This window comes from Anas platyrhynchos, chromosome Z, assembly GCF_047663525.1.
Source record: "Anas platyrhynchos isolate ZD024472 breed Pekin duck chromosome Z, IASCAAS_PekinDuck_T2T, whole genome shotgun sequence".
Classification (NCBI taxonomy): Eukaryota; Metazoa; Chordata; class Aves; order Anseriformes; family Anatidae; genus Anas; species Anas platyrhynchos.
The window spans coordinates 81,919,640-81,944,452 of NC_092621.1; positions in this window are offsets into that span (position 1 = coordinate 81,919,640).

Sequence of the window (24,813 nt, forward strand, 5' to 3'; positions counted from 1 at the left end):
CCAGATCGGGGTAATCTCAGTGGGAAGACAAGGAGACACTGAACACTGTACATGGAAAAAAATAGAAACAGTGAAAACAAAAAGTTTACTGCAGTAGCTGGTCTGCAGTAACTTACAAATTACTAACAACTTATGTAAGTTTTACATGCCTATTCCATCTGCTATTCATTAAAAAAACACGTTGCTATGGTAACTGCCACATGCCATGGTATTTATGCTGCTTCTGATGTACAAAGCATAGTTTGTGTAGGAGTGTGTGTATGTATATGATGTGGCAGCTGTCGTCTCTGCCATTTTGTTGCTGCTCTAGAAAAAAAAATAAAGCAAGTAGTGGCTATGAATACTCATTTGAGTAACGATACTCGCGCCCATTTGACTAAAGGCCCACACAAAGCTCCACATGGTTATCATCTGACCAACCCACACACGGGGTGTTCTCACAAGGGGGCAGAGCCGGGTGGGCTACCTTTAAAAATAACACCAGTATCTGTCACAGAATTAACTGGCTAAAGGGAAGAAAAAAAATATCCATATTTTTAGTGACAAACAGAAACAAAGGCTTTAAGAATGACCCTCTTCATCTTTGTTTTAAAAATAAAGATGGGAAATAACACAAATGTCTATACCCTTTAAAAATATGTAAATTTTCTGTGCAATGGAGAAGGAGGCAATTCAGAGCACATCCTAATATTTCTCTTTCTTTACAGTATTTAAAAAAAAAAAAAAAAAAAAAAAGAAGAGCTCATCAAAGATGGACAAGCCAGTAAGAATAAAATAGACAAAAATATTTGTCCAGTACTCAAATCATTCTGAACCTCTTTTGAGATTTAATAGTTTTGTGACATTTTTATTTTTGCCATTTATTTAACATTGACATTTCACAATAAATATATCATTCAAAAGGTCATTTGCATGCCATTTTAACTTCATATAATATAAATTGGTGTCTACTACACAATTAAGAGATGGCTCTTACACGATGACTAACTTGATACCTGGTGATGAGTTGTTCAGTTTTGCCAAAAAACTGCCAGAAAACTCTAGTTTTCCAGCATAAGCCATCTACCTTCATTCTTATTGAGCTTGCTTGTCACAAGCTATTAGCAAACAGCTATTTCAGAATTCATGAATATGATCTGACCTCAACAGTGACCTGTTACGGTACCAAAAATAAAATCTCTGAACTCTTGTTGAATCTGCTTTCTTGCTCAATGAAAAAAGAAAAAAATGATAAGAGAGAGAGAGAAGTAAAGGAAATTGGCTGCTGTACCTTCACTTGCAATCATTTAAACAGTTCAATGGTTAAGGGAAATCTACTACTTTGTGGAATGTACCCGCTTGCATACAAGTAGAAAGCTGAAAAACTGCCTGTTCTCAGTGGAGAACATGGAGTAGCCTGTTTTCATGAAAACATACCTGCAAGCTGATTAATAAAATGACATGGAAGGAAAGGGCAATACTGATGACACTGGAGATTAGAAAGGCAGTCTGGCTATATTTATTAGCCTTCTTGCACGGTTCTTGACAATGACAAATCAACAAACCATATCAGAGTCCTGTATTACAGGAAATGAACCGAGGCAGCCGGTGCAGAGCTGTTGACTGCACATCTTCAGCTGACTTTCAGGTGTCCCAGATTCATCCCGTTCAGAAGAACTCTATAGATCAAAAATCATGATATACAGCTGTGCAAAGATTACAAGGATGCAAATAGATGGTTTCCTTCAGCAGAATGTGCTTGCTCCTTACTGAAAATATCTCAAATGTGTATGTTGAGCAGAATAAAAAGCAAGAATCACTTATTCATGTGAATGAGATTTCAGGCCTCAGTCTGCATGGCTTTGCACATTATAGAATCATTTATAGCCTTAATCATAAGTGCTTATAAAATGCTCTTCCTCATCAGAATTCTCTATTCATACTGGCATATGAGGCTGAATTCACTTGCACAGGTGTAGGTGACCATACAAGGACCTGACAGTGCTTTGCCATAAAGTGCCTGACCCCGCATTTTTTCTCTCAGGTACGTGCTGAAATGTGCCTCTTTGCTCTCACAAACAAAGGAATTAAAGAGCAAAACCTAGAGCAAAAACTGGCACATTCCACAGGTAGAAAGGGATGGGACTATTATAAAAACTTATATTAATGATACTTGGTGGGAATTACAGCAGCCTCCACTCCTCTCATTTTGCATCTGATACCTTTGACCCCAGCAGGCTGTTCCGGCAGTCAGGGAATTAGCAGAGCCAGCATGTCATACATTGACCCTGAGACAACAGCCAGAGCAGGCTACATTAAGAGATGTTACAGCCTTAAAAATGGCACCCTCAGCTGGCTGGTTAAGCCTGCTTCAAGCTGTCAGGATGATGCTAAGCAGCAACATCGAGTCACAGAAACCGGCATTTTCAGTTTTTAGAGCAAAAGAGTGAATAGCAACCCCATGCTAAGGAGTTTTAGGATTCCTCAGGCATAGTCCCTGCTCTGTGTGCTTTTGATTTTTTCCTAGAGAGCTGTAAACATTTGTAACTAAATCCATCACACAAACAGCATCAAAAAATAAAAAATAAAAAGTAAAATAATTAAAAAAAGAGTCCTGGGCAGTTTGCATTCCCAGCTAGAACTAGCTTTGCATGCGGCTTCTAGGCAATCTTATCCCAGGCCAAATCATACCAATTTATACAACCTGTATTTGCATTTCAGCTCATGTCCAGTGCAAGATATTTTAAGAATTATGAAATTTGGGGTGGGAGTATTTTGTTCCAAAGAAAATAATTACTTTATTTGTTAAACTAGTTTAAAATCAGAGCTCTGAGTACATCTAAGTAATGAGGAAGAACTGGTAGAAATCACAGTAATTCCAGGAGGTCTGTGCCATCAACCATTGCTATTTGGCCCAGGTTGTTCCACATACATAAATGGGGATATTTTATCTACCACTGCATTTCTTCCCTCCATATATCCAGCTTTAATTACCCTTTCTTTCAGGATAGTACCTCAGGTAGTTATGACTGTTGTTCAACAGGGAGCTTGGGAAACATCTCCAGTTTTAAATACTGTTACAGGTTTTAGCAGGTGTGTTGGAGACTAAAACAGCACAAATGAAGTTATCCAATGCAAGAGTTAGACAATATGGACCACATGCACAGAGGGGTAATTAGCACAAGCAGGGGAATAATCTATGATAGTGGAAAAATAAACAGAGCTCATTCAGGTTGAACCTGAAATCCCAATTATATTGCAGAACACAGATGTTAGTCCCATAAAATAAATACAATTGGCACCTTTGGGTTATGATTAAATCCTGCAGGCACTGAACAAAATATATACCTTTTCCCTTTATAACATGTTTTACTTTTAGCTCGGAAGCAAACATTTTTGCACCCAATTCCCATCATAGTTATTTATATAAAGGAAATGATATTTAGTATCATTCCTTTTCTAGCTTATAACGTGCAAGATTCTCCTCTCTCCCTCTCAAGAGAGGGACAGCAAAACTAAGATCAATGATTCTGACAATATAATCATCCAAGCCAGGATTTCCCAGGAGCACAATTAGTCCTCTCTTTCTTATCCTCAAGTATAGACCTCATTCTCTTGCCCCTGGCTAACTCCAGACCATTTAGACAATATATGATTCAACACCATCCCTGGAACAAGACCAATTCTTCAGGATGCCTCTGAAGATATTAAGTGAGACTCAAAATTCCTTCTTTGAAGGTGGCTCCTTGACGATCCTCCAGAAAGTGACCACAGAAAATATAAAAGCCTTTTAGATTGTCATGCACACATATTATGAAGGCGGGTGTTGGGATCACAGTGGTTTACGGCCTTATAATGGAATCACGCTATGTAAAACACTGGTTGTCTGCTTTGCTGTGCATTGAAAATACAGCACAATATACCTCCTGTCGCAGAGTAATGAAGTCTGTCCTTATGGGATATTTCACATATGTATTTCTAAGAAGAAAAGCAGTAAATTGCTATGAATTCCAAGGATAAAGCACAATGTTTAGCATGTAACACTAGCAAGAAATCAGAGCTTTTTTTTTCCTGTCAGCTATACTGCACAAAGACCAAGTTAAAAAAAAAAAAAAAGCCGCAGTACAAGCCACAATACAGAAAAGGCTTGTTTTCTTTCTTTTATTTTTTCCTTTTTTATTTTTATTTTTTTCTTTCCTTTATATATATATATATATTTAATTTTTAATCTAAATAACATCAACCCACCCCTTCACTTTGGGGATTTACTGACTTATTTTCACAGCAAGATTCATATTTAGCCTTAATACTCAGGTCTCTGTAAAAATGACAAGTATGACAACCCTTGGATTTAGGGGGAAAAACAGGATCTCTGGAATTCAGACTTTTAGTGCAATGTTTAGACAGCCAGCCACCCAACAGAACTTCAGCTCTAGTTTGGAAAGCAAAGTGTTGATCACTGAATAAGAGACATTCATGTACTCAACAAGGAGAATCTGGACAGGAGACATGGCAGGTTTCTGTGCTTTGCGAGACTTTATCTTTAGCATTTAAATGAGGCAGCTAGCTCCGTGAATTAATGGTGCTGCCCAAATTCTGCTGGTGTAGCACACAGAATTAGAAGACTTGAACAGGGAGTCAGTAAGGACATCAGGTAGTCAAGGTCTCCACCACAGAAGGAAAAATGACCAGAAAAAGATGTTTCATGAGCAGTGCTCCATGCTCAGGCTGTCTGCAGATGTAGGTTAGGTCTCACTGCAGGTATGTGATGTGTGAAACTACACACCTAGTCATCTTCCCATAGGGATGGGAGGAGAGCAAGTAGAAGAACGTTCTCCACTCATCCTACACAAGCTCTTGAGATCTCATGGAGCCAAATATATAAGCTATGGAGCTACCAGGACAGGAGGCAAAGGGCAACTTGGTTGCAGGCAAGCAGGAGGATATGATTCTGGTAGAATAATGAATTCTGGAGAATTCAGTTCTCTCTCCACAACCTGAGATAGATAAGTCTATCCATAGCCTTAAGGTTGAATGCATGAACCCTTCGATAGCCAGCAGCCATATTTCAACAGGAGGTGAGGACTCAGTACAGAGCACCTGACAAACGGTGCACCCTCCTAGCTGATGGGAGCTCTGAGCCACAACACCCAGGACGTCAGACTTCCCAGGAACCTGAGTAACCTGGGAAGCAGCCAAGCCTGAGCTGCAGTGGGATGTTTTCCCTGCCTTTTTTGATGTGAATGGGTAAATAATGGTCCCTGCTCAGTGACCTCATTATAGCACAGATGTGACAAGAGAGCTTTAGGAGCAGGAGCAGGAGGTGCTCACAGGGATGGCAGGGGTAGTGGTTCTACCTCTCAATATACCCAGTTGTGGTCTCAGTCCAACCAATCAGCCTGGTCTAGTCCCACAGCTGGGAAGGACACTTATCTGGGATTGGGGACCCACATTGCTTTTTCCACTAGAAGCATCCTCTTATATCATCTGCTTTCTGCTTCTCTTGGCCTATGTGCCATTTTGTTTCAGGATGCAGCCCTGTCTTGGATCCTTTAAAGACAGGGGAGATGTTCATTGATGTCAACAGGCCACAGATTTTCTTCTTCACTTAATTAAGACAACTGAAAGACAAGAAGATATCTTTCGATTGAAAGATAAGTAAATGTCAGAGGTAAGCTCTTGAACCATTCCCTTTAAAACTAGCTTAGCACTTGGAGGAAATGAAACAGGGAGTTAAAAACATAACCTCATACACTTACAGACGGTTTAAATCCTTTCAGTAGCATATAGACATGCACTCCTTCCCCAACATTTAGGAAGCGTTATAATGACCAGGCTACTGCAGGAATGATTTTTACCATACACTAATCACCATAAGATACATAGGCTGTGGTCAGGGTTAGCCAACAGGGTTCATGAGAGAACCTGGTGTTTGGATGCTTGGTGTCCTGATCACCAAAGGAGACCTCTTTTCTGAACTGAATTTCTGCTGAACAAATAAACCACTAAGGAAACCTCAAAATACAATTAAATACTGCCATGGAGTCTTTTGTCTAAAACCTAGGTTTCTAAGGTGTCTTATGCCTAAAACAGATTAGACTTTGTTTTTCTGAACTGTTGCCCTGCAGTAAGTGCCTATGCCGTTAATCAGCTGCTGGCTACAGCATCCAGCTGAAATGGAAACTGTGACTAAGCAGTGGAAAATTAGAGCTTAAGACTAACTTTAACCTTAAAATTTATTGTAGTTGCATTAGGATGCAAGGCCCTTAGTCATGAACCAGGGCCCCACAAGACTAGCAACAATATAAATACGTAACTGTTGAACAAGACCTTGCAGTCTTGTGTTTCTTATTTCCTATTTTATGGTCAATAAAGGGTTCAGGGGGAACTGGGGATTCATGAAATTAGGTCTATCAAAATATAAAGAATGCAGCAATTTGCATTTGTGGGATTTAACCTCTTACTCTTTTCCATTAATTCAAAATCTTTGCAGTCTTCCCTTTTCATTGCCTTGCTGGTGTCTTTATGCTATTCCATGCTTAATTTTAGCCTTGTTTTTAATTGAGGCTATTCAAGTTTGGGAACAAATCAACTAATTATCAGCAAGGAAGCATGATGCACTGCAAACTGGCAGGTACTCATTTCCATTTTCAGAATTTAAACCTTCGTCTGAGCAATCTGCCCCTCTGCCAGCAATGATGCAAATGTGATGTGAAGGTCAGGATTCTCTCTGCTGAGAAACGAACTGAGGCGAGGTGCAAGAGGTGCCCGACCCCCAGGACCACAGAATGAGCACATCAGCACAAAATTATGAAGCACAGGTGCTTCTTTCCAACGTGATGCATTGCTGAAATGTGGAGTTTCAGTAGCCCTCAGACCTTTGCTCCCACCTGTGCAATGGTCTAGATTTTATACTCAAGGGAGGCTTGTAAACATTGCAGAAATAATGGCTTTTTTGAGACCTCCTGGAGCTTTTCCCTTACAGTGGCTTCCTTGCCTGCCTAAGTAGCAAAGAAGGAATGGAGAAACATGATGGGAGTCTGTTTTGTTGTTAGCACTTTCTTTGCTTTTCTTTTGCAAAACATATTCAGAAGAATGACAGGAGCCTCATAATAAAAGATCATTACTGAAGATATCTTCTCTTATTTGCAGCTCCTGGAGTGGAATCAAGAGCTTTGGCAGGCTACACTGGCTTAAAATTGTGCTATTTGACAGGTAAAGATTTTATTGCTGGAGTTTTAATTTTATTTCTGCATCCTTTGCATAAAGGCAGGGGATGGGTGGGGGAGGAGAGAAGGCAATGTAGTGAGAAGGCATTTATGCCCTACACAAGAAATCACAGTGACTTGGTGGGTTTATGGGGGAATTCCAAGCTTCATGTTCATTTAAATTCCTCAGTTAGCAAAATGGTTATAAAAATTGAGGGTCTGAGCAATCACGTAGACAAGGAACCAAAGACTAATAAAGGGTAGGAAGAAGAATGGCAGCCATTAAGTTGGAACAACAACAGAAACAATTCCATCACATAAAGAGAGGAATTGCAATGGAAAATGTATAATACGGAACAGCAAAGGAGACAGGATAATGATTTACTGAAACTTCTGTGTCTCATGCTTTGGAGTAACAACATGAAATTTGGCAAAGAAGATCATGCCCTTTGCATGAACCCTTTATCCCCACATCCCAGAGAATGCCTTCAGTAAAACAGCTTCCATTCATACATATTCAAGAAAAGGTATGGATTTATTTTGGCCAAAAATTAGCAGTATAACTGGGTAGGTATAGGTAAAATGGAAAAGGGGTTCCACAAACAAGATAGAATCATCCATTCCCAAATCTGAAACATGCCCAGGAATTCCGGTCTCATTCCCCTCTCTTTTTATGCACTCTTTCAAGTCAGACCACTTATGCCTGGATCTTTCCAATGTCTTTGACCTGCAGGTGATGACATACAGCTTCTTGCTCTTAGTGCATTACTCACAGTCAAAGTAGGCAATTGCCTAAACAAAGCTTGTACCAAAATTGCAATTTTCAAACAGAAACCAGAAATTCTCCTTTTGGCAATTCTTGGCTTTTATACACTTGACATCAAAATTTGTCAGTCTTTCAAACACACTAATTTTCAGACATTTTAAAATATCATGCAGCAATTTCCCTTTCCCTTTCCTTTTTTTTTTTTTATCCTTCCCCTTTTCTCTTTCTCTTTCCCCTTTTCCTTTCCCTTTCTCTAGTTCTTATTTTTGAATATAAACCCTAATATAAATCTAGCTCATAGTAAACTACAGCTCTTTTTTCCCCTAAGGCTGGAGGAAGCATCTGCCTTTGGCAAATACTTCATTGCTTAAGGGAAGGATGGTATGTTGAAAAAAGGCAGGGAAAATGGAGGTAAGGGATTTGAGGGAGGGGAAAGAAGGGAGGCAGGAGTGGAACAGGAATAATGAGTTATATGGGAGGAATAATGTTCAGTAAAAATGATGAACAAATGCATTGCTACGTTGCCCATTACCCTACACTTTGATTCTCCCTCTCTTTTTGCTAAGGTTATGTCAATATCTGAGAGTAGTCACTTAGAGCCTCTATAAGGATCTTGTGTATGTGACTCTACAGTCTGTCCCATATATTCATCTATTCCACAGGGAATCATTGTTCAAATAAGCTGCTATGTTTTTTTATTATTATTATTATTTTATTCTACAGTTGCTATGAAGAGCCAGATTTTGTGAGAAGTGAAACAAAAAATTGCATGATTAGGAAAAAAAAAATTAAAAAGAAATATCATGATAATTGTCACTTTTTGGACCAGGTTCAGTAAAAGTATGTTTTTGTTTTGTTCACTTGTTTACTTTAAAGAAATGCCATCTCTATTTGCTATGATTTGGAAGTCCATACATAAATAACTCTGGGAGCAATTACCAAATGTTGTGATTGTAGAAACATATTTCTATGTATTTACATGCACAAGCCACTGAACATTTTTAAAGATTATATTCCACTGGATTCCTTGTCTTCCTGCTTCCTATTCTGCCACAAATCTCCGTGCCCCCTATCATCCGTGGAATATTAATTTCAGTTTTACAAAAGTAAATGCCACTTATTTGTGAAGGATGAAACCAACCAGCAAAACATGTTTTGAGGGCACGTCATCATGAAGCAAATAAAAACTATAGTCAAGAAATTCCCATCTCCCTGTTCTTGTAAACAGCACAGTGATGTGAGAACGACTTGAAGGAAGCGTGCCTCCAGCACGCTGCTCCCTGCGGTTTGGTTCTGAGAGTCTCAGTTTAGGTCAAGAATTGCAGCTGCTGTTTGAGGGATTTTCCCAGGTCTGGGTGTATCAGGTGTTGGTTGATGCTTTGAGTGCCGAGACCTGTCATCACACTGACAGGGTGTGACATAAGGGGAAGTTGCAAGAAGCAGCAAGGCAAAAATGCAAAAGAAAACTCAGGCAGATACCAACCAATATTTCAAGTAGAAATTGTTTAGAAAGAGGTTTAGAGTTCCCTGAATAAGAGGGAAGCTTTTTGGTTCCAAGTTTCTGATGTATTACTATTCTATCTACTATATAAAGCTCAAAAAAAAAAAAAAAAAAAAAAAAAGAAAGCAATAGAAAGGATTCTAGAAGAAGGAAGTTGTCATCCTGTGCTACACCATTAACTCAGGGGTGGCTCTGCCAAGGGGGTGCTAAGTATTGCATGAGTTTTCCAGTCTGAAAAATGAGAGAATTTAATCTCGGAAGAATGCATTAATCTTCACCTCAGTTCTAGGTGACACTTTCAGCAGTTAATTTAACAGGACATCTTCACAAATGAAAGATCAATGCATGCAGGGGAAGTTTCCCTGAAATCTGAGTTTGTGCAGTGAACACTGTCTAAAACCCATAGCTGGGGCAGAAAGGTGTCTGCAGGTAGCTACCAGGGCAAAGCTGGGAAGCTACGGACATCCAAGACCAATACCCAAATCGTTTATGGACCTCTTACTCCTGAGCATCTACAGACCTTACCTTCTGCAGGAGGAAAATCCAACCAAACCTCTGGCATTTTCCCCTTGTTGTCACAAGCACCATGCCTCCTCTGCACCGCTGTGTGTCCACTGCATCACCGTGTCAGAGCTCGCTCTCAAATAAATAGTTAAAACAAAATTAGCAGCAGTAACAAAAACTAACATATCAACAGGTAACTTTTTCCCAGGAAAGACAATTCCCTGACAAACCTAGTCTCCAAGAATAATAAAGGTGCCAGTGTCATGAAGATTTTATAAAGACAGATTGAAGACACACAGTGCTTGTCCGTAGGTGTGTCAGCACAGCTGGTGTGCCAGGCCTGAAGGGGAAAGGTATCTTGTGGCAGAACATTTGCACACATTTATGTTTTTTTGCTGCTTGCACCCTAACGAGGAGGACAGAAGATCTGCTGCACCAAAGCAAAACAAACAAACAAACAATACAAAGAAACATTTCTCCCTTCTCAGCTTCATAAAGGTGATGAACAATGAAAGACCTCTGAGAGAAAGGTCACCTCCTGCTTACAGAATGACCAATAAAAAGTTAAGCTTCCCACTTTCTGAGCATACCGTTAACACTTCTATGTTATAAAACATAAATTAAAATGAATTTTTGTCACCTGATTGCATTCCAGCTGATTTCTAAAAACACACAACAGCTTTATTACGGTGTCCTTTCTGTTAAAGCGGTTGTTTCATCAACTGGAGGTTTCCTATTCACTCAGTGGGAATTAACATGGGGAAGCAGGAATATATTTAAAGCTCCCAGTACTGCTACACTGCTGGCAGTAGACCTCAACAGGTTCATTAATTTCGTGCTCTGGAAAACAGCAAGTCTAATACGACATGTCCTGAGGCTGACAGCTGTCTTGTTACAGCCCATGTTCACACCCAATAGATACCATGGCACTGTGCAACACTTTATCATCCGTATCCCATGCTGTGTGAACAGAAAATAAAATAAATAAAATAAAATAAAATTTAAAAACTTCAGTGATTCTTATATTTAAGCAGAAAAAAATGAAGCAAAAAGTAGTTCAGGTCAGATTTGGCTATGAGAGTAAAGGGCCACAAGGAAGGTGGAACCACCTTTCTGCTCCTCTGACACCCAGTGGCAAAAACACCATGCAGAGGATTTATTGAATGGATTCTGTCACATGCAGCATGTCAATCACCTTCCAAACACTGTTGTTCTCTTTAAGGGGTTGTAAAGACTCTGTATTTCTGGGTTTAACATTTGCAGGGTTCTTGCTAATCATGAGCACCGGAAAGCATGCGCAGAGCACTAAGTCCACACCCTGCACAGTTGTACCTTTCAATAACAGTGAGACTACTGTGGAAGCAGTTTTAACACACATATCAGCTGCTCTGTTGAAAGAGTGATAAGCATTTATGTTTGCCTTTACAGCAGTGCATCAATGCATGTCTGACAATAATTATGAATGTGTGTTGATTATTCTAATTCTTTTGTTTCCTCCTTCTTTCATATATATATACACATATTTTTTTTTGGCCTATCTGATTAATAGACAATAGTTTCCATGTACTCAGGCTTTCATCTGTTGAGAACAGCATGAAACAGTGTTCGGATATTGCTGAGGATGCAACATGTGGAATTATACAGAAGAATAATCCATGAAGAAAGACTATGTGACATTGATTGTCATGTCATTTGTATTAAGTAAGGTGGGAGGGATAACTGAGGATTTATTATGATGTTATGACTCGCTATTAGAACACTGTACTTCAAAAGATTTGGAAAAAGAAGAGCATTTTATTCTTAGGTTACTTCAGCACAAACTATTCAGTAGCCAATAATAGCTATCACCTGGTAATTAGTTGTTGTCCTGAGCCAGATATATTGACAATGTCAGATGAATTTAAATAAATTATTATTCATGATGCAGCCTTATCGTGGATGGTGATAACTGATAATTACTGCTTTTTTTTTTTTTTTTTGCAAAAATGTATCAAAGATATAAGTCCAGCTTAGACCTCTTCAGAAAATTAAGAAATGGTCCTGTGTTTTTTGTGTGTGATCAAAGAGAAGAACTACAGCATTTTGGGGATGTCAAAAATTTACCAACATTCAGAGAAAATTAAATATACTGAAATTAAATGGTTTTCTGTTTGTTTTTCCAATAATCATAATGATGGCAATGTTATCAACAGGGAAACTACAATTTCTCAACATAATCAAATGGGATTATTTGAAAAAAAATGTTATACCATACATGCTTCATATTTTTAATATGAAAATATGGCTGCTGTATCCATAACTACATTTCAGAGCAGATACAGGGCATTACTTAAACTATACTGTGTAACTTTCCTATGGGAAAACAAAATAAACTGGGAAAAAAAAAAAAAAAAAGGAAAAAAAAAAAAGGAAGCCTGAAGCCTGAGAATATCATTTAATAAAGTCCAGACATGAATCATGGTGCTTAAAATCATTACTATCCTTGATCCAAGTAAAACAGAAAGGCTGAGCTAATTCAGGTGCTGTATAAATAAAAACTTTTTAGCTGTGTTTAGGAAAGGAGAGACTCAGAGAAAGAAAAAGAAATCTCAGCTTAAACCAGCAAGATAACAGCATGCCACTGTTCATTCTGATAGTAGACAAAAATGAACATGGTACGTCAAAAGACTACCAGGGATATTTAAATACTCCATTTTAATCATTTATTACACATGGACAAAGAATGATTGAATATTTTTCTTAATGAACTACAAAGGACACATCACACAGCATTCCCTCTGCCTCTTAGGTAAAAAATCTTACAAATTGACTTGATCTATTGTTGGTAATGCAATATTAATAACAAAATGTATTTGCAAAAACAACCCATCAGGAAGACAATTTGTTGAAAAACAGAGATATCTCTACAGCAGCTACAAAAACATCTCATAGCCATCTGAAACAGGTGTTTGCATTGTTATTAGAGTATTGAAAAGAGAAACTTGTCCAGTGAGTTGCAGCTCCCTGTTCTGTTCAGTAAGTGCCCAGTGGGATTGCAGGAATTGGAAAAAGCATGCTGTAGGCACAACAGGCTGTATTTGCAAGCTCTTTGCATGTGGGGAATGCAAGAGGAAGTATGTAACCATCCTCAACTCATGAGTCAAACCTGGTCCTGAAGGTTTCCCATTATCCCTGCCATAAGAAGTATTGTGGTAGGCTACAGATCACATCTTCCTTCTATCAAAACAAGGAGAAGCAAATGAGTTTAAGAACAAGCACCTCTTCACACCAATCTGCTTTCTTTTTTCTTCTGCTGCATCAGTTCTAATGCTTGTTACACAAGCTCAAGACACAAAAGCAGAGAAAATTCAATCTTCAAATTTAAATCAACAGCCAAGTGATACAAAATGCATTATGAATTAGCCCGTAGCAGCTCTCCTCTAAGATGATTAGCTTCCAAAGTCCATCATCTAACTATAGAAAATTCGGTGAAAAGCAAGTCAAGATTAATCAGTCTCATTTAACAGAATTATAAATATTTCCTACAATCATATCAGGATAGCAGTTGGCCATATTGCCAAAAAGAGTCTTGTAAAAGGAAAAGTTATAAATAAATAGATAAGCCTTTTGGTTGGTTTACTTCTTGCTTAGAAAAAGAGTATGATTTTTTCATCAGGTTAAAAAAAGTTCAGTAATGTTTTTAGGCACTGAAGTAAAGGAACAAATTGAGACTAGGAGTAGAAAAGAAAAAAAAAAAAAAAAGAAAAGAAAAAAGATTATCTCCTATTTGACCATGAGAACCAATCTAATGAATGGTAGGGATTGGTATTTTCACTGATTATCACCAGAGACCGTACTTCTTTCATACTGATAGAAATATCCATGAGGCAAGGAATTACAGCCATCTCAATTTTGTAGAAGGGGAGCTGATACAGAGACCATCGTTAATGAGCTAAATCTCAGCTTTACATCAATAAGTTTCAAAGTTCAAAATCTTTCCATTATCCTTCAAATTATTCTGGAAAGGAATCACACAGAGGCCAAAGGAGAGTTTCAATGGAGTTTGAGTTTGTGTTTGCACTGTTACATTTTTTTATTTGTTTGTTTTGTTTATTTGTTTGTTTATTTTTAAGAAGTTCCCCTGAATAATATGATACCTACTTTTCAAACACCACCTGTTCTACAGCACAGGCATAGCTGGATAGACCAGATATCTGCAGTACAGTGCCGGAAAAGGATAGCCGCGCAAGCCTGTCTGAGGCTTGGTCACCTCTGCATGACGTTGTGGAAATAGACTGCCTCTTTATACTTTTAGTTAAGTTTAGTTCAGTTCAGTTTAGTTTAGTTCAGTTCAGTTTTGTTATTTCATTTAATTTTATTTTCCCTCAACAGTGTTTCATCAACATGTCTGACAGGAATGGAGAATGAAAGAAATGTCAAAGGTTGTTTCTTTTCCATAGGAATGCTAACATCCCCCTCAGTTTGCAAGCAGTAAATTACTTTCCTATTATGCATCTGTGCTTTCATGACTAAAACGCTCAGGTATTCTATTTTACAAATGTGAATTTATACTGTATTTTAATTAGAAATTCATAAAGATTTTTTTTTCTCTGAAGTTAAAAAGTTTCAGGCAGTGATTAGATCCATTCTCCTAAGATTTCCACAGTTTTTACAATCAATCAAAAAACAAGCATTGACAGTCCAAACTATGAAGAAATATGGTTGCTTCAGCTGCCAGAAATCATACCAAAATGACAACACAAAGAAGAAAATAAAATATTCAATTTTTAAATATTCTTAGAACAAAAAGGCTTACATCTTCAGAACACCAAATTTCCACATATTTACCACCAGCAGCACCCAGAAAAAAAATAAAAATAAAATAAAATAAAATAAAATAAAATAAAATAAAATAAAATAAAAAGAATAAAAAAGGAGGTGCTCATGCCTTCTCTTTATATTTATGTAGAAATGACAGAAGGGGCAAGACCTTATTTCTTACCATCCTGTCAAGTCAAAACCAAACGGCAGATTGGCCCTGATGCTGAGACAAATTATTCCAAATAGGACATTTCTGAACAGAAATGCAAGGGTTGCAAAAATTGGAACCAGCACCAACCAGTTCCTGCACCAGCTGCACAACAGAAGCAAAAGTTTTCAGAAATTAGTGTCTGAAATCACTCATTTCAATAATTCCAGTTTAGACATCAAGGAAAATCTGATTTGCATAGATAAATCTGTGGATACAGAGTAACAGATCTCCCCCACGTTCCTGCTCTAGACCCTTGTTTTTTATTGTAATTCTACACAAAAGGGAACTAGATTGAAGACCAATATAGGAAAAAATAGAGGAAAAAAAAGTAAGGGAAAAAAAGGAAAAACATGACACGTATTATTTGCAATACAGTATCTTAATATTTTGTCACAAGATATTTTGTGAAGTTGGCTTTTGAGTGCCATGCCAACTAAAAATACATACCGCATGAAGAGAAGAAAATCTCAGTTCTCCCTCTGCTTTACAACTGATAGTTCTTGTCATCAAACCTGTACTGTTTGATTATGATGGATTCACACTGAAGGGAGAGGCATCAACATCAAGAAAACAAGAGCCACTAAAACATAGGAACTTACCCAGCTCAGGCATACACTGACTGTTCAGGCCAATTAGTCACAGCACCACACCTGGTGCTATTTTTCAGCACCTGGTTTTCATGCCTGACGGCATGAATGAGGTTTGATGACTGCTTTGAGTGGCATTGTTCTCAACAAATCTGGGCTCAGGTGGGGTTCTTGGTGCACAAAATGGATGGCTGGGGAAGGAGCAGAGGAGAAAGCATGGTAAGTTTTACACAGGGGAGGAGAAAAGGTAAGACCCCTGAAACTTCTTCCTTTTTACTTGGATCTCAGAGGGAAGGAAGGGAGCTCACTCATCTTCTGTTTAAGTTCTCAAAAATCTGCCCAGAACATTTCAAGAAGCAAAATGAGAAATGAAGTCTGGTTGCAGCCAGTAATTTTTTTTTCCCAGGCAAGTGGGGTATTTTCATAGATACCATCTTTGAATGTTGCAGGTACAGAGAGAGAGTAATAAAAATGATACAGTTTGCAATTCTGTCCCACTTTGAAAACACTTAATAAATACCAGGAGCTTTGAAAAGGCTTTGCTGGCAGTAGAATATCTGAATATAAAACTGAAAAAACATTTTGAAAACTGAGAGAGGAAATGTGGTCCAATTGGATCAATAATTTGGAGCACAGGACCCAACCATTGTGACCACACAACAGAAATAATTGCAATCACTGCTAAAAAAAGTAACACATCTCAACACAGCTGAGATCAGGCTAATGATTCACTTTGTTTTAAATGTGAATTATTGAAAGCAGGAATCAGAAAGTTCAAGGATGAAATTAGCCTCAAAACAAATTAATCTATTTTAAAAGTTTTGGGGAAAAAAAAAAAAAAAAAAGAAAAAAAAAAAAAGATCCCAAGTTGTACAATACTGAAAAGAAAAAAAAAAAAAAAAAAAAAAAAGAACCGCAGAATAAAACTCCAAGCTTCCAAGCTCAAAGTTAATCTGATGATATATCTGAATGCTGATAACCCAGGCACAGATCCATCTCCAGAGAGAGATATGCCTGCTATGATTATCTCTCTGGTAGCTGTCAAACAAAGAGATGTCATTCTGTCTACAGTTAAACAACAACAGATGGAGCAGACCCTCAGCCAAGGTAAGTAGCATCACTCCAGTGCTTTCACATGGAGCCTTACTGTAGTTTGCACCAGTTGAAGATCTGCTCCAGATCTCTATTCCAAAGCTAGGGTTAATCTCATTTCTAATATAAACTGAGATCATCACAGAAGAAGCTAAGGAAGAAACTATGTCTTTAAGACACAGTCTTATGTTTGTGGTGTCATTATGGCACATACTGTCATCAGTTAGCTTTCCACTTTCTTTAGAGGACACATAACATGTAAAGCCTCTAAACTTTATAGATTCATGAGCTGTAGTATCCTGCAAAACACAAGAAAAACACAAGGTTTTGGGGGATAGAAGGAGTCTAGAATTTTTAGAGAGCAATTTTTTAGTTGTAATGCCTAAAGTGGATCAGATGATTCAAGCCCCCTGCAAATGTACATCTCCTTCTGTCGAGTATAAAGGCAAATAAACAACTCACACTGCTGCTGCTATCTACTCTGTAGTTGTTGACAAGTAGGTGAGATAAATTCTAAACACTGCACCCAACCTATTTGTCTATAACTCTGGAAAATAATGGACAGAGCAATCCAGTCACAACTTTGTTAAATCAATGTTCTCATGATTTCTGGAATGCTACACATACACTAGACACCCAAAATTGTGAGAAATACATTTTCTGCAATTTACATGGTGATCTGAGGCTATTTAATCTCCAAATAAATGATCCACCAAGATTAGATGTAAATTCTGCATCCACATTTTCATGTACAAATACTCCATTGAAAAATAAAGGGGACTGGATAGAATGCTCCCCAATCACCAATCTTCATTCCAATATTCCCATAAGAGTAACAGTATTTGATAGCTTGAACCAAAACTATTTTGGCTAGAATACAGTATGTAAGAAACTTATTGTTCTATTCTCTCTAATCTTGAAATCACCTTAATTCAGTGATATTCTTAATGAATATATGCTCAGCTTGGCCATACATCTGCCAAGTGTTTCTGAAATACTAATGTTTAAGATATGTATATTGGAACTGAAATTCATGGACATCACAAATGGAAAATTTCTTTTAGATCAGCATTTCCACCAGTACAGGTGTACTTTCAAAGAAACATTTCCTGGTCTATTGTCCGGTCTAATTTCAAAGTCTGTCTTTTGAATAGTGTAAGTTGTGCTATTATGAGCAAGTCTGTTATTAAATGTGTGATGTATTTCCGATCTATAACTTTTAGCCAAAGAACTGTTTTTATTACTTATTTTAACAGGAAAAAAAAAAATAAATAAATAACTTGAAAAGATTGTTTCTTTTGTTTATTCTTGGAAGGGACCACCCAATAGCCTACTTAGCAAGTGATCCACATCAAATACTACATAATACTCTGAAGCAACCACAGTGTCTAAGCCTCATGCAGAGATAGCCAAACACATCTCATAAGCTTGTTATAAATGCAGCTATAGCAGACTGGAGTTCAAGGCCGCCTGCAAAAGGCAGTCAGAAAGTTTTATAAGCACCTAGCTGGTAAAGTTCAGCCTCAGCCCCATACTGCTGCAGGTATTTTACATCAGTTTAATGCTAATGCAAGTATCTGCACATAAGCTGTGATGATGCCCAAGTAAACATATGTAAAGGGATTCACTGCCCAATAGAAAAATGATAAAATGGAGACAAGGGGCAGAAAGAAGAGCTTTTAAAAAATCTTTTCAGACCAGTTCATACTTCTGAGATCACTTGGAAGCCTTATATTGTAAGCAGGCACTTTCCTTTACATGAGACCTTGATTGATTTCTATTGATCCCATATAATGCACAGAAATAGAAGGAAGGGACTTTTATTTTACAGTGTAAGCTAAGTGCAACTCTCTAAATTTCAGTAGATAATTCTTCCTTCTTACATGGCCCTTAGTACTCTGAGAGGTATGCAGCATATGGTGCTTAAATGGTAGGGTACTGCCCCAAAATACAGTTCTGCAGTTATGGTAATTAAATAGTGCAGGTTATCCTGTCATTTTTACAAATAATAATAACTTGGCACCCAGCCTCAGCATATAGTTCCCAAATAGAGACTCCTAATATAGTGAAGAACAGACCTGGTGTTTAGAACAGCATTCACAACAGTCAACAACAACAACAACAATCAAATTTGAAGGGTTTCTCAAAGCTTACCTTTGTCCTATATAAAGACATCTGTGAGTTTGATATCTCTACAGGCCTATCGTTGAGTGCTGCAAAGCTGGGACAAGTTAACACCTAAAGCAAATATTCAGACACAAAAATAAATAAATAAATAATAATAAAAAAAAAAAGAATTTTATATGATAGCAAAGGGCACAGCAGGATGGCAGAAGATGAGTATTTAGAGCACACCTGCCTAGAAAGGGAGATGTCTAGACTTCAAGACCTCCTAAATCTGAAGAATACAATCCAATGTCTCAGACATTTTAGAATTTCTTAATCACTATACTAAGAGTGATAGAGAAGAGAGGAAGGCGTGTCTTGTTAAAGAACATACTGCAAGATCACCTGTCATCAGAAAGTAGATAAAATGAGATTTGGATAGAGCATGGCTAATCAAGCATGTGGTGCTGGGAGGGAAGAGCTGAAATACATAAATGAGCAAAGGACACAGCCCAAATGTGAACTCAGGAAGGGACCCTACATGAAGCCCACCTCGGAGGGGATGTACAGAAGCACATCCAGATGTAGACCAGACCCAGCAAGAGCAGTGTTTGAAACAGCCCATATTCACTTCAACCCAGCAGGCCATGCCTAGGGAAGGTTTGTTCACTCAAACGATGTTCCATCTCCCCATAACATCAAGAAAGGGCCCTGAGACCTTCCCATTCCCCACCTCACACTTCATTCTCTGACATTTTGCTAGGACCACAAAACATGTCAGCACTCACTTCAGGGACAGTTTCCCCACAGAGCACTATAGCTGTTGGATGAAATGTGTAAACATTTTCTGTGGAAGTAGAAAGCAGAACCAAGACCTCTGCCTTCTAACCACAAGCTCTGCTGTCATGTGTTTTGTCCTACATGTGTGATTTCTCCTCCTGTGAACCTCAACTCTCCTTCCTGCACAACAAAGCAGCTTCCACGGCAGGGACAAGTCAGCCTCTCCTCTTATTCCAGAGTAAAAGCCTGCAGTAAAAGGCAGTACATTTTAAGTGTCACTTCCTAAAAAGAGCCTACTAGCCATTTCCTTCCACCTCTCAGAGTATTATATCTACTGCGAGGACGTACGAGAAGTTGATGACAGCACTTTCTCCTTCCAACCTTGCAAAATATATACATATAAGTTGCCAAAACCACCACGCTTTGTGCTGAACTCAATGCTCTCTGCACATGCCAGGCACTCAGAGGACACCTAACAGACCAGGACCTTCAGGGATATATCTGATTTGTCACTTCTAAATAGGCTTCAAATGAGTCCACTTCTATTCTCAGCCCAGCTGAGGACAGTGGTGCCTTTGAACACATTTTAAATGACTTTGCCTGTCACTTTTTCTAACCAAAGCCATGGCATCCATGTCCTCTCAGGCACCTAAGCTGAATTTTCATGGAATGCTCCCTTGAACAAAGACACCTAAATTAAGCTTCAGTTACACTTTAGGTAACTAAGTGCTTTTTTGGATGTCAACCAGACTAAAAAATTTGCCCAAGGTCACACAGGAAGTCTATGGCAGAAAAGGAAACTGATCTGGGGTCTCTGAGGTCTGGAACTAGTACCCACAGCACCAGGACTTCTCTCTGCTGCTACTATCGAACATAAAAAAGACCAGAAAAGCTAATGACAGGAATGAACATGTTGTGGAATTAATTCATTTCATCCTTAGGATTCTGAAAGATGATCTATATGTACTTTTATCCATCTATTACTTCTTTACCCTTAGCAGATGATTGCAGAAATGCCAAATCCAGCTATTTATAAAGCAGTGAAACTGCCGAGTGTTCTCTAACGTACCACTTCCAAGTGCAAGCAATATATACTGACCGGCTCGTAGCTATCTTGGCAAGGATTCATACACCTGTTAGGATTTTAATTTATCAAAGACAGACGTATTTATATTTATGTCTATGGCTGCATGCTCATGAAATCAGAAAGGATGTTAAAACGACACTACGCTTTAAGAGCAGCCAGGAAACTCAGAGTTAAGGCTTGTTCCTCTGTCCTCAGCTCACCCATGTTATGCACAGCTCTCGTATATGCATGGAAACAGTTTATGAAGAGCAAATGGCTGATACATGGGGGAAAATAAATAAATAAAAGACTCTGAGGCAAAGACCAAGAGTAAAATCCAACTGGAAAACCACCACCCAAGCTCAGAGGGCTCTGGAGTGGCCGTCCTGAAGTCAACCAGCCTCCAGCAAATGTCAGAAAACAGCCTGAATTGCACCTACCATTGTCTAGACGACGCAGCGTTCAGATTTGGCATGTTTGATTTCTCTTTGATTAATGAAGGCGATTATAGCAGGCTTTCCCATTTGAAGGCTGTTAATATTCCTTCCGTGCTATAATGGCCCCCAAGGATCTCAGGGAGCGTACAAGCACTCCTACTGATTCTCTGCCATTTTCCACAGACTCAGTGCAATTTCCATAGACTTGTTTCTTTCAGACCCATTACAGATATGTGATACACCCCCATTATCAGCAGATCATTGAAGTGATAGATAGTAATGACTCCTTCAGAGGCAGACTGTATATCAACCTGCAGCGGAGTGTGTTTTATAGGCCAGGTATAAATTCCATAGGAAATGCTGACAGGCTCTTGACTAAAGCAGTACCTAACAGCACCACCACTCCTTACTGAAACTTAAAGGTTAGATACTCTGCTGCCCCCAGTCTACAGCACAACTGAGGTTAATGGGTCTGACACACCTGGAGGAGCAACAGCCTCAGCCCAAAAGCTTATAAATAAACCCGTTAAACTGGGACACAGGGCAGTGAGGGGTTGTTCCTCAAGCACACTGCTTTCACTGCCAGTGATAAAACTCCAATTCTCTGTTCATAAAAGGATTAGGTCTCTTTATGTTCAGTTCTTGCTGTCTGCCTCATCTGAATTTACAGCATTTTTGGAAGCTAATCCTGGCATGATGTCAATGTATATTAGTTACTATTCCTAACCTTCCCAATAAACTTCTTGTCATCTCACCAAAGAGGTAGTCATCCACCTGATGACCATCAGGACCATCATTATCATCATTATAACCATAATTTATCATCATTATAACCACAATCACCACCTCTAAAAAAATTCCAAGAAAGAGAGATTTCATTAAAGAATATTCATGTTTTTTCCTGGTTAATAATTTTGTGCATGCTCACTGCAGAGACCTCCCAGCCACCTACCAGGCACACAGCCCACCCCTCAAAGGCACCACCCCAAGATGCAGAGGTGTTATGTGCCTCCATCCATCTGAATGTGAGCAAGTCCAAATTTGTGAAATGAAGATAAAAGCACTTCTTGAATTATCAGGGACTCAGGAAAAGGAAGGGAGCAGAATAAATAAGTAACAAGGTACTAGAGCTGAAGAGTATTTCACATGTACCAGACAATACCACAAAATGCAGAGATACTTCTCACTTATTTTAGGAAAAAAAAAAAAAAAAGTCAAATTAATCACTTTTTTATGACTTATTCAATTTCTTCTTCTTTTTTTTTTTTTTAAGTTTAACATTTGTTGTTGTGCTAATAATTTTCTGAACCATGCAATTATTTGTTTCCAATATATTGTTCTAATATTAATTACTTGTATTTTATAACTGAAACTACAAGAGAAAATAGCATCATTTATGACAAGTAAACAGATAGCACTCATTGTAATAGCATCTTCACAGTTTTTAAATTAGAATGCTTATTAAAAATACAATTATGAACTGACAAAACTTTAATTTTATAGACATAACACAGTGTGAACAAGAGAGACTCCCACTCTGATACTTCTTCATTTCCATGCAAGTCTTCTATTTTCAGTTACTTATAACTTGAAAAGTTACTTCTTAAGTGAAAAAGGCAATTTTCTTCCTGAAAAACCTGTACAAATCCAGTACAGTAATTCTTGACCAGGACAGTGGAAACTGTGCACTTCTCTTCTAATAAAAATAATTCAGTAGTATTTGACTGGCTGACAACCTGAACTCTGACATGACAGGAGAATAATCTTTACTGATCTGACAGTTGATTTTAAGATCACCAAGCTACAACTTTGAAGGTCAATTTTTGCTTATGCACTGAAACACTGTGAATCAGACTCTAAAGAAAATGTATGTGCATAACTAAACTCCAAAGCAAAGGTTGACAAAGCCTGTTCATTTCTAAAAGATACATTTCTTTAGATAACATTTTCTCTGCACAGTTAAGCATACTGAGGTGAAAAAAATGTTCTTGTAAACTTCACTTTTTGTGTTCCAGGTTTAGTTAGGTATAATATATCTAAATGTGTTTGATTTTTTACAAACAGACATAAAACCTACATTAACTTGCATGCAGTGAGTATAACCACATGCAGTTAGTAAGACTAACACACTAAAGAAAACTAATGAGCTGATAACATCCTCAAAATACAAAGTACTATATACTGCATGTGTCTTATTTCTAATTAGTTTCTTAACAGCTACTGGTTGTACTTCAGTTATTAAGTAGACAGATCATAAATAAATAAAATTGATTTTTATGCACTTTCTCAGCCATATTCCTTGTATTATTATTATAGTTATGTTACTTTTCTCCTCTTCCAGCAACCCAATTTCTAATGTTGTGAAGAAAAAAAATGCAGAATTTTTTTTTACTTAATTTTTTTTTAACTTGCTGGAGTTCAGCATTAATATTGGTCTAGATCCCATGGCATAATCTCAACTGTAAATCAAGTATTAGTTGTCTCTGAATTTCAAGAACACTCTGAGAAATACATGCTGGAAGAAAAAATGAATTATAAATTGTAAATATCCCTGCTATCATACAGACTTTGCTCAATTTTTGCCTCAGTCTCTTTTCTCTCATGATACGTCTCATCCTGGTTTAGCTCATTGCCAGAGGACAAGTTTATGGCAACATTAAAATGGTTTATATTGGCTTGAGGGAGTGTTGCCCAGTCAGGGTTTAGACAGACATGGTTTATGTTGACATGACTCAGGTCTGGGCACTCACTTGCCTTCATTTTCTTTCTCATGTACAACACTTTTCAAACTTGATGACATATATCCTTGCCTGGAGGCAAGATTGTTTTTTTCTATAGACACTTGAAACTTTTAGCCATAATTCTGCTTTTAATATGGTTATAAACTCCAGCTTTTTCTTGGTAGTAGGGGCTGGTACCAAAAAGTATGTTACAGAATGTGCTTAAAGCCTAACACCTTATAGAAACCGTCTGCATACATTCCACTGTAATGTACATGAAATAAACAGCCTTTTGTACTGAACATTTTGGAATCTAACTATCTTGGGTCAACAAGATATGGGGTAGGTGTAGAAGGGTGGGGGAAGAGAGAGAGATTTTTAAAATATATGGATTTCAGAGATTTCAGATAATCAAAATTCTTTGTTCAACTAATAAAAACAAATATATATGCTGGAAAATAAGATAAACCCTTTTTTCATCTTTGAAAATGGGAATCAAAAAATTAATCTCTTCAAACAGATACCTTGATTTGGAGGTATATAATCAGTGTAACACCAATGAGAAGCTTATGTGGGATAAGATAAAGAAAGCAGGAATTTAAAGATCAAGAGTACCAGAACCTATAAGCATCTCTGGCTGGGTAAACTTTCACCCACATGGATAAAATAGAACCATAGAACCACAGAATCATTAAGGTTAGAAAATACATCTAAAATCACCTAGTCCGACAGACCCCTACCACCAGTATTGCACACAAAGGAATGAAAGCAGCAGGAGCTGAAGCATGACCCAGAGCCATATCTGAAGTCAATGCACTGTTTAATATCTCACTCATTCAGACAACAGATTGCATTCCCTCTTTTTTTCTCTCATTCTTTTCTTTTTTTTCCTCTCAACTATCCCTAATCAGAAATCCACCCATTTTTCATCTGAACATGATACAACCAGCAAGCCTGAAGTATCAGCCTGAATAAAGTGTTCTTTAATAGGAAACCCTATTAAAGGGTTTCAGGAAACAGGAAAACAGGAAGGTAATAGGAAAACCCTTCACTGCA